Genomic DNA, 9606 nt, shown 5'->3' with positions numbered 1-9606 from the left:
TCTGTAGAGCATCCCAAGCTGCTCTCTGTGCTACAGGTTTTTGGTGGAAAAGGCTCCTGAAGAGCAATGGCTTTTCAAAAACTGTCTGGACTACTGTTTCACCAATCTGTCTGCTAATTTCAGATTCAGATTCATGCCTCTTCTGTGGGATCCAGGGGTATTCCCCAGCTCCCAGATCTGTGTCTGTGTGTGCCTTCTTCCCACTTCTGTTCCTGGGGCTGAATCACACCTTGGATATTTGTCAGCCCCCTGTCTCCACATTCCAGAAGCCTGCATGAGCTGTCCAGAGAAGGAGCAGTGACACATTTCTGTTCTTCTTTTGGAAAGAAGAGGAGAGAGAGCAGGCCTGCAGGGCTCACCACAGGGCCAGCATGGCCTGTGCTACCTGAGCAGCCCCCTGGCATGAGCACTTCAAACTCTGCACAATCTGTTCCCAATTTCTGGTGCGTCAGATGATTCATGACACAGAGGAGAAGAATAAATATAAATGGCAACTCACTCCATGCTGCTGTTAATCATCTCAGAGTATTGTTGTCCCAGCACGCTCCTCCCACTGGCTGACACCCCTCCAGAGTGTTTGTGTCTCATAGGCTTGGGCAGCAAAGGGGGGTAAACACCAGAGAAGCCACATCCCTGCACATTTGTGGTTCTAATAACCAATGTTACTCCTGGAAACTCTGCAATCCACTCCCCACCCACGTGCCTGCCATCTGCTTCAGGCTTTTTGGTGGTGGTTCTCACCCATATGAGAACAACTGCACCCATCTCATCCTCAGACTTGTGTCAAATGTTGCTTTCTTTCCAGTCTAGAAGGAGGAACTGTGGGAAGGGTGTCGAGATTTCCCTTTCCTCGTTTCTGAGACTTTTGAAAAAATATCTTTTCTGCAATGTCCACAACAAAATGCTCTTTTTCTTCTCTTTCATACATATATCAAAGCACACCCCTTGCCCTGATCTTTCTTTGGAGCATGCAGTTTGTTCCTATTACTCTTTGCTGTTGTTAGTATTGATCACTATAGTGGTTTTTAAGTTTCCTTGCTCCAGTAGGTGGAAAAACCCACCACTTCTCTGACCTTTAGAAATGCTTTTCTTAGCTATCAGCGTAACTCAATGTGCAAGATTTAAAAAGGGGTGGAAGAAGATACATCTCTGCTGATTTGTTAAAGTGGGGTCAAGTGGGTGGAGGAAAGAAATTATATGAATAGAGAGGTGTGAATTTATCTTCTTTATGCTGTTTGTTGTATGCATTCCACCCTGTCTCTTGGCCTGCACAGGAACAGGCAGGTCCACACTTACCCTACATGGTGCCATTAGCACTAGAATATTCTCTGAAATCTTTAATTACCCTAATGACTTCAACACAAGCTGCCAAACAGAGAGCTCTATAACTGCAGGATTTTTGTCTAACTTAATTGAGACTCCTTTTAAAAGCACCCCTAACCCACCTCAAAATGTCATTAGTTAAAAATGTGATTTTTCTGTGCTTGGCACAAAAATGGAGGAAGGCATTTACTCACTGCAGGTGTGTTGGAGCTTCCCTGTGGTACCTTGCATTACATCACTCACCAGGAAACTGCACATTTCCACAGCAAAAGGCTACAGCAGAGTCGGTGCTGAAGCAGAATGAGAGGGGAAGGAAGAAACACCTTTCTTTTTAAACATGTGTATAGTTCAACCGGCTAAAATGGCTTTGGGAAAAATGCAGATAAATTCCCTTCCTTATGAGGCTGAGTCAGAGGAATTGCTAAGAGAATTAGTCTGAAATTATAGAAGTGAAATTACAAATTAAATAAAATATGTCCTGGAGACTTCACAATGAAAATATTGTCCTATAAGTGCTAATAACATATTTACCATTGCTTTCTATCCAGGCCAAAGAAAAGTGAAGGGGGAAAAAAGGAGTGGGAATAGAAGGTTAAACACTTCAGTGTGATGCAATGCTGTGATGTCTCTCTTAGCTGCCAACAAAAGCAACATTTTGAGTTTTGGCTGATAATTCAACTGGGAGGTTTTCAAAGCCATTTACTGATTAGCAGAAGAACAACTGTAACATAAATAGCAGCACAGACTAAGCAGAACAATAGAGGGAGAAAACACAACATCTCCAAACAAAACTCTGTGCATCTCACTGGCAGCCAGTTAAGTGTCTGGAGTACAGCAGTCTGTCCCTTACCTTTGCAGCCACCTCGGCCAAGAAACACAAACACAAGCTTCAGGAAAATGAGACAAGATGTGAACTGGGCAGATCATTCACATCCCGTCTTTTCTGGGGTTGCTTGGAATTGGACCTTTCTCTGCCTCCTGAACTGATGCTGCAAAGCTGTTGTTATTGTGTTGTTGTTGCCCTTTTGTGCTGCCTCACGTATTTTGCGATCTGCTTTCTGTATTTATTAATTTATACCTGTGGTTTTTTGCTCACACCATCCTCATGCTTGATCATTTCTACCTACAATCAGGTTGTGTCCCCACGGCTCCCTGGCTTGGCTCAAAGTCTTCAGGTGCAATTGTTTGTGAGAAATGCTTTTGTAGAGAAAACCTATCCTGCATGGGAGGGGAGGAGGGAAGAAAAACAATGTCATATATTTCCTCTATTGTTGCTTTTGCAACCCATTGATCATTGTTAATATAAGTAACTTAGTTTCTCTTTAATAAGTGTACAGCATAGAAGGTGTGTTTATCATAAACTTGGAGATTCTGGAGACATGAGGGACTTAGTGGTCTCTAAGGCTGTCTCTTGAGACAGCATTCCTAACAATCCATTATCCTTTCCAGGTATTTGTAACAGCTAGTGAGCCTTAAAAATGCTCTACCTTAAAAAATAAGGTCTGTGATATTTTCTTTACTTCCCTTCCTAGAAGTAAAAGTGGCAATGGGAGACCCAGGCTGCTTTCAGCTCATGTCTAATATAGGAAAAAATCAGACATCTCCAGAGGTTTCACCAGAGCAGTTTTCTCTCAGTTCTAATCAGTAAGAATGAGAAAAGAAGATATTTGCAGTTGCCTGCTGGGTCCATCATTTTTCTTTGTTAGTGGACTACAATATATCTGTGTTCATAGCACAAGAATGCAGCCAACAGATCCTAGACATATCATATATTTCTGGGGTTTAGCAACCCATAAAAGTGGAGCGTAGCATCTGATTTATCTCAGCAAATGGCTCCAACTGTTCTCAGGAACATATTTTTTTCATCAGAGGAGGTGTTCCCTAGTTTAAGTCTTGATTTGAATCTCCTTGCCCAGGGATATCTTTACAGAACTATTTATAAAATATTATCCACTTCATAAATGCATTTTGAATGCTTTGTTCATGCAGCGACCCTCCTGAAATCATTGTTTCTTCCCAAAGGAAACTAGCAGGACCTTTAGTAATTGCTGGATTATCAAAAAATGCACAACCTCATTTTCTGCCATAAGCAAGTTATTGGAGTTTCATAAGTGCTCAATCACGTGCATTATTTTACTATACTGGCCTGAAGAGACCACCAAGGAGAAGGTAAATGACCCATAGAGGCACAGAAAAATATTTACATTCCTGAATGATCTGGTACTTCACTTGCTCACTGCCCGTGGTGCTGCTTCTCTCATGTGTGAATGCAAGGGATGCCTGGGCCCTACGTCCCACAACATATTGATAAGAGAATGATGACAAGCAATGATGTTATAAATACCTGACATTTATCTTGGCCTGGTTTTAAATAGTGGAGTCAACCTTACTCATCTGCAACCCTCCAGCACAGCTGTTTTATGGTCCCTCCCTTCTTCCTCTCCCACCAACTTTCTGGTTTTGCCTCTGAAGCCTAAATCCTGCTATGACACAGAGATGAAAAATCTTCAGGCTGGTCTCCATCAGAAAAAAATTCTCCTGGTGTTCATAGGCCTCCATAAATCACTGGACAGCCTCTTCCTTCCAGAAAGGAAATCGAAAGAGGAGCATGACAGATACATATTTTTGATTGTTTAACACTTAGTTTTAACCAATAGTTGAATGCACTGGAAATACAAGGCAGAGATAAATTAGAGGGATTCTTTTTCTTCAGGTGGGAAATGCTGGTTTGACAAAACTGAATTTTTTTACTGGTACATATGGCTTTCATTAAAATATTTGCAAAATATGTTGAAATATTCCGTTCTTACCTTTGTGCTACAGCTTTTATATTACACTGTTATTTTACATAAATGCAAACTGAAGTCTAATTTAATGAGCCCAAAGGAAAGAGTTTGACTTCAGTGTTTGAATGTTTGTCCCCATGAAAAAGAATAAAATCAGTGCAAGTCACTTCAATTTATGATTCAGAATGAAACCAAATTTTGAAATCCTGCAGCTTTCCTGAGGATGGGAGTTCTGGTTTCTGACTGCCCCTAGTTCTGGGCTGATCATGGCACAGAAATGGGACTGAAGGGGTGCAGCACACACCATGGCCTGAGCTCCCTGCTCTGTACCACAGCATCCAAGTGCCACAAAAGCTCATTCAGCAGCATCTCTGGAAAACTTCTTTTTAACTCATTTCAGTTGCTTTTTCTTTTCTTATTTATTGTTGGTGGGGCTTTTTTTCCCTTTTATTTTCCCCTCTTTTTCTCTTCCAGGGACTTTTTTCATAGTCTTGTCTTTCTTTTTCTTTTTTCTCTCTTAAATGGTTTGGTGAGTGTGATGCTCTCTGTTGGCAGTCCATACATGGGTTAAAGGATGAGGAGAGGTGCTTTGCCCTTGCCTAGGGGTGGCTAAACTGCCTAAAATTTCTCCCTGGGAGACTGACTTTAATCCCTGCAGGAAGGTGGGAACATGGATGATATATGACTAAGCTATTTCATGGCTTATGGCTTTTATCAGCATGTAAATGAAAGACAGTGAGTGTCTCTTTCAAACGTTCACAGTGAAAAGGGTTCATTTGGACACATTATCAAAAAATAAGCAGTGAGAAAGAGATGGGAACACGGCAGAGAGAGGCAGAGACTGGGATGTGACCAGTGTAGGAATGAGTCACCTGAAGCCTCACAGAGGGATGTGGTGCAGACTTTACTTTGTGACCCCAGGAAAGCAATTTACACCTTTTCAAAGCAGCCATTAACTTCAGGAGACCAAATTGAAACAGCATGAAAGAAATTTCTTTCGCTGGACATGTCCATATGTAGGCTGGACACAAACCCCCTACTTACAGCCAGGAGAAAGCAGTAGCTGGGCTTCAGAAATTTACCTCTTGGGCTGCTGTGGATGCTCCCACCAGGACAAAAGCAGCTCTCAGAAATGCCTGTTTCTACCCCCAGCCTTCACGAGGAGCCAACAGGGCTCACCATGCCCAGCTATCAGCAGTGCAGGGTCTGGAGTTAGGTGAGAAGCTGCAGCACCTGCCCTGCAGCATCTTGTTTGATGCAGCTGCTGAGTGGTTGCAAACCCCCTCACCTCAGGTGACACCTGTACAACGGGTGCTTTGGAAGCAAAACCATTTACTTGTGATCTTGTACATGGATCTTGTGAAAAAAAATAAAAAATCTAACAGCCTGATTTTTTTGTCTAAGGGAAAATGTTCTGTCGGGATTGTGCTATTGCATTTGCTGGGAAATGTCCTGACGAAGGCAGGAGTGATGAATCTGACTCCATGTTGTCAGAAGGCTAATTTATTATTTTATGATACTATATTATATTAAAGAATACTATACCAAACTCTATATAATACTATGATAAACTAAAATACTATACTAAACTAAATACTGTACTAAACTCTACTAAAGAATACAGAAAAGATACTGAAGGCTAAAAAGATAATAATGAAAACTCATGACTCTAGAAAGAGTCTTGACACAGCTTGGCCCTGATTGGCCAAAGAGTCAAAACAACTCACAGCAGAATCCAATGAAACAATCACCTGTGGGTAAACAATCTCCAAACACATTCCGCATGTGAGCACAACACAGGAGAAGCAAATGAAATAAGAATTGTTTTCCTTTTCTCTGAGGCTTCTCGGCTTCCCAGGAGAAAAATCCTGGGTGAAGGGATTTTTTCAGAGAATGTGAATGCCACATTGTGCTGCTTCAAGATTCTTGAATGTCAGAGCCAAATTAAAAAAAAAAAAAAGCAAGTGAGAAATGTGCTATTAGGAAATCACAGATACTTTTAAGGGCCTCAACCGTTGGGCTGTTCCTTTCAGAAGATAATTCCTTAATCAAAAACTGCCTTGTTTTTAGAAATACAGCAAGGGACAGGTAAGATCAGCATCTAATGGAGGAGTTCAGTCTGGCAGTTTTTGTGCCGTCCAAGTTATTGTTTCTTGTATTCATGCATAGCCATAAAACTGTTACAGGTCTTAAATAAGAAACCCTAAAACATTATAAGGTGTCAGAACAGAGAAACAGAGGGTAGAGAAAATTCAGACAGCACTCCCTACCCATTCTGTCTATCTTTCCTGGAAAATAAGAATCTTGAAAAGATTAAAGAGAAACTTATTAGTCTTTCAATAGCAATCCAGTGTTCTAATGTGCATCCCAGGCCAAACTCAGCCCTCATTTAAGTGATTGGGACACTCATGAAGTCAGGAAATTCATGGAGTCAGGCTTTTGCCTGAATTTGGCTTCTTTTTAAATGGGAGAGCTCCTTTGGGTTTTTTTCCCTAGGAGTGAAAATACAGTTTACAACCAGGATGTGATACATCCCTTCACAAGTAATAAACAAATTCCCTGTGACAGAAGCTCAGCCTCACCTAACTGAGCTCTGTGCAGCACTCAGAAGAAAAAGAATAAAAAGCTGCTACAGCTCTAACACAAGCTGGGATGAACAGGATGTGTACCTGACTTCTGGTTTGAATTCAGTAGGCTCCTCTCTCCTAACAGTACAAACAGATCCTGCTTCCCCAAGCATATGGCAGCAGCACATGCAATTTACATCCCAGATGGGATCTTTGTCAGGCAATGTCCGACTATAAAATGTCACAAGAAGTCACTTCAGATCCCCATTATTGAATGCAGACGCTCAGCATTCCCTTTTGTAGCACTGTCCACAGCTCCAGGAGAGGTGCTTTTATTATAATTTTTATTTGTACTGCATTAGTACCTGCAAGTTAGAGAGCACTGCAACGCCTCTGCCATCATACTGTGAAAAATGAAAAATGTAGGGTTCCTTCAGATGCCCACAGACTCATTTAGCCACAGATGAAACCAGTTGGAGTGACACATAATGAGGAGGAATGGGACAGGAAAAACAACAGTGCATGGTTACTGCAGAGCATATTTTATCATTTGGTCTCAAAGCTTGGAAAACAGGGTAAGCAAAATTATCCCTGTTTCAAAGGTGGGGAACCAGAGGCATGAGCAGGTGACTTGTCAGAGTGTGCCAAAGCAGTGACAGAGCTGGCATCAAAACCCCAGTCACAGGCCAGCCCTTCACTTTCACACTGCCTCCTCCTCACACACTCGGGTCCCATTTAGAGAGATCACGTAATGCCTATGAATAGCTCAGCCACACACATGTCAATGTGGGGGCAAAACACCACGCAGAATAGGCTTTTCATCTCCTTGGTGCCTGTACCATCATGCTTAATTGGCACTGCTGTGTGGGCAGCACAATGGAAATGCCTGCAAAATGCAGATTTTAAAGACCTGTATGAAAAGGGCCCCTCTTCCAGGAGGAGGAAAAGCATGTGTGCACTCAGTGGGAAACTGGATATCCAGGCAAATGGGGTTGGGATTTCTGGCATTGCAGAGGATGGAAATCAACAGGGCATCAAACTAAATAAATGGACAGAAGTCTGGAATGGGAAAAGAGAATGTTTGTGCTTGATATATTTATAAAGAAGACAGAAGCAGAAAGGGATAGAGCAGGGAAGGAAATTGCTTTATCAATGCACATGCATTAGATTTAATGGGTTTCATACTAGGAAAGCCAAGAGTGGAAGGATTCATGTATTCCCCTCACAATGGACTATTACAAATACCATGTGGGGCACAGCAAGTAACTCAGGCTGTGGAAATTCGTCTTACAGTGGACCTGAAAGACAGGGAGAATGGTCAATGAGAGGCTTCTGAGGTCAAGAAGAGTGGTGATGATGAAGGAAAGGGAAGGAAGATGCAAAGGATGATGTTTCAGCCCAGAAACATTACTTCCACGTTAATGAATGGCTCTTACAAGCTCATCAGTGTATGTGGCTGGAATGCAGAGAGGATGAGCAATGGACTGTGAGTTTCTTGTTTCAAAGGAAGCAAGGAGAAGAACAGAGGAAGCCATTGATGAGAAGCATTAAAGGAATAAACAGAGAAGTAAAAAGAGGTCTTAGGAGGCAGAGGACTGCCAAAGCCACAGAAAGAAAGGGTTGAACAAGGGGATAAAACTGATGTCACCAAAGCCAGTAAGGAGGGTTATGACCTAAAGATAGGGAGTAACTGGGAAAGAAGAGATCAACAACAGTGTATGTGCCACCCACCAACAACTGCACAAGCAGTGGACCACTGTTCATCCCATTTCCCTTACCCTGGCCCACGAGCACATGAGAGAACTTTAGTCGTGTGGCAAAAACTTTGTCTTGAAGGATCTTACCTCTTTTCACTGACCAACCTTGCCTCATGTCCTTCATCCATGCTGACAGTGACACTGGTGTTAACACCACTGGCTTGACATGGCAGTGCCATGAAACCCAGATAATTGCACCATGAAAACCCAAGAGTTTCACAGCACATCACATAGCCAGTCTCTAGCCAGTAATTTGCCTGCAATACTGTCCCCTTAGCAAGAATTTGCAAAATCCTGAGAACTTGGTCTGGACGAGAAAATGTTCAGTGTAACCCGTGAATTTCCTGCAGTCATTAATCTGATGTTTTTATTTTACCTCTCCTAGTCATCCTGGTCCCTTTTAATGAGACTGCATATTAAGTCATTCTAGGCTTTACCTGTAAATTTGCATGCAGCAAGATTTTGATTAATGTTTTTAATAAAATTTCTTTAGTTTAGTCAGGCAGCAACTTCCCCACTGCCAAACACCCACGCCCAGCCTGCTGTCTTTCCATTTCATCCAGTGAGCCAGGTCAAGCCCCAGTCAAAGCCTCATTCCTGGGAGGCTCCCACTGGGCTATAAAACTGATAATGACACGAGGACAGTGAGCCCAGTGCTCAGACACAGTAATTGCTCAGCAGTCCATAAGAGAAATAATCACAGTGTATAGATAGCAGCCAGCACAGGGAGACCAGAGAGTCCAGAAAAACAAACATATTGTTCTCCAAAGAAGACCTCTAGTTAACTTCTCTCTGCCTTCGTCTAGACTGGAATTAACCTTATGAATTCAGGCAATTATTCTCTGCCCTGACTCTTGTGTGAGTGGCTTCAGAGCCACCTCCCTGCTGTCTCCAGAAGCAGCAGTCCACAAGGACATTTCAGATATTAATTGGAAGGGAAATGTTTGCCAAAGGTCAGTTCCAGCGGAAGAAAAGCCCTTTTCATTGTGGCTGGGGGAGAGCGGGAAAAAAAAGAATCTCAAGGGAGGCACAGCCAGCCTTTGTGATTTATTTGGTAGAAGGCAGGTGAGAATCAGTGAATCATCCCCCTCCTATATATTTTTGCTCAGCCTTTACCAACTTAACACATTTCTAGCCAGGACATAGATCACTTCAGCACAGTTTTCAAGACTG

Source organism: Geospiza fortis, unplaced genomic scaffold (assembly GCF_000277835.1).
Source record: "Geospiza fortis unplaced genomic scaffold, GeoFor_1.0 scaffold20, whole genome shotgun sequence".
NCBI classification, from domain to species: domain Eukaryota; kingdom Metazoa; phylum Chordata; class Aves; order Passeriformes; family Thraupidae; genus Geospiza; species Geospiza fortis.
Note: the sequence above shows the minus strand (reverse complement) of the source record.